General features: G+C 54.4%; 1 pseudogene; it reads left to right on the forward strand.

Moving 5' to 3' along the window:
• The first annotated feature begins 555 nt into the window (after positions 1-555).
• On the forward strand, positions 556-1088 carry LOC139007436 (ferritin light chain-like; annotated as a pseudogene).
• Positions 1089-1931: the final 843 nt, after the last annotated feature.

Here is a 1931-nt window from a genome sequence, read left to right on the forward strand (position 1 = left end):
TAAATAAAATAAAGGCATGAATCAAGCAAGGATGGGATAGGCTGCTATGACAAACAGACCCCACAATACAGCTTCCCAACCAGGGTCAACATTTATTTCTCTATTGCCTAACAGACTAAATATAAGTAATGCAGAGCTAATATAATAGGAGCTGGAACTTTTCTTTGTCTTATCTGGCATCCCCTTGAGCGGGATCAGCAAACTTGGTCCACTGTTTTTGTCAATAAAGTGTTATTGGAACACAGCCATGCCCATGCATTCACATGTTGTCTTGACTTCCTTCATGCTCTAGGTAGAGTTGGATAGTTCTGACAGAGACCATATGGCCCCCAAAGCCAAAATATTTACTATGGGCAGTTGTCTCTTGCTCCAACAGTGTCTGGACAGAACTGACCTGGGATGCCCCTCTTCCAGCCTCCGACCACCCTCCAATCTCTTTCCCAGTCACCACCTTTGGAACCACCCCAGCCGTCCTCAGCCTCTGAGACCAGCCAATGCTATTGTTTTTTTTTTTTTTGTTTTGTTTTTACCTTAACTCCCTATTGCAGAGCAACCATGAGCTCCCAAATTCGTCAGAATTATTCCACCGAGGTGGCGGCTGCCGTCAACCACCTGGTTTCCCTACACCGTGGGCCTCCTACACCCACCTCTTCCTGGGCTTCTATTCCACACCTACCTCTCGCTGGGCTTCCATTTCCACCATGAAGATGTGGCCCTGAAGGGCGTGGGCCACTTCTGCGATTTGGTGGAGAGTAAGTGTGAGGGCACTGATGCAAAACCAACGCGGGGGCCACATTCTCTTCCTGGCTGTGAAGCCTCCCCAGAGGAGTGGGGCAAAACTCAGGACGCCAGGGAAGCCGCCAAGGCCTTGGAGAGGAACCTGACCCAGGCCCTCGTGGAGCTCCCTGCCCTGGGTTCTACCCACGCAAACCCTCAACCCCGTGACTTCGGGGAGAACCACTTCCGGGGTGAGGAGGTGAAACTCGTCAAGAAGGTGGGCAACACCTGACTCACCTCCGCAGGCTGCCGGCCCCCAGGCTGGGCTGGGCGAGTGTCTCTTCAAAAGGCTCACCCTCAAGCACGACTAGGACCCTTTGGAGCCCAGAGGCCTAGGAGGGGCCCCTCTACATCCCCCTGGAGTCTGGCTTCTGCCTGAGCCTCTCCCTGAAATCACTAGGCATCCTTGTACCAACCTGGAGCCCTCTCCCATGGGCCAAATGGGAACAAGAAAGCTCTTTGCAGGGGAAGAAACATTTTTTTTACTATGTGCCACTTTTCTGAAAAAAGTTCCTGCTCCGAGCTTTGGCTCATTGTTTGGAAAACGCATTTTAGTGTCACCTCTGCCCTGGTAAGCAGTTAGCTTCACTGAAGCAGGAAAGACCCAGCAGAGAGAGGCAGGGGCCATTTCCCTGGTCCTCACTGTCCAGGTCACTCAGAAAGGCTTGGGATTACAAGCACATAGGATATGTAGTCCCATGCCCTCTCCTGCCGCGGCCCCCCCGCCTCCTCCCCCCCCCCCCCGCCCCCCCCCCCCCCCCCCCCCCCGCCCCAGCGCTCCCATAACGGGATTTTTGTGTTGTGACCCCACCAGACTCATCATCCCCAGAAATACCCTAATCCCACACACTGGCCCTCCCTCCTCACTGCTCTCTGGGGGGCAAAGAGTTTTTGGTGTGCCTGTCACCCAGTGTAGGAGGAGTCACAGCATGGAGGGTGCTTGGAGCTGTGAATCCTTTGAAGAATTTGCTTCTTGAACTCAGGAAATCCCAGCAGGACAGTTAGGAAGTTGGGTCAGAGATAGGCGTGGGTCTACCGCCACTGGGCAAGCACCAGCCCACCCTGCCCATGTGGCCCTCCCAGCTTCAGAGAGACTGATGCTATCTTGGGCCTCCCTGATGGATTGCACCACCCAGGGGCTGGCCAAGGGCCGG

This window comes from Myotis yumanensis, unplaced genomic scaffold, assembly GCF_028538775.1.
Source record: "Myotis yumanensis isolate MYYU_CA2020_CCGP unplaced genomic scaffold, mMyoYum1.0.hap1 SCAF_1, whole genome shotgun sequence".
In the NCBI taxonomy this organism is placed as follows: domain Eukaryota; kingdom Metazoa; phylum Chordata; class Mammalia; order Chiroptera; family Vespertilionidae; genus Myotis; species Myotis yumanensis.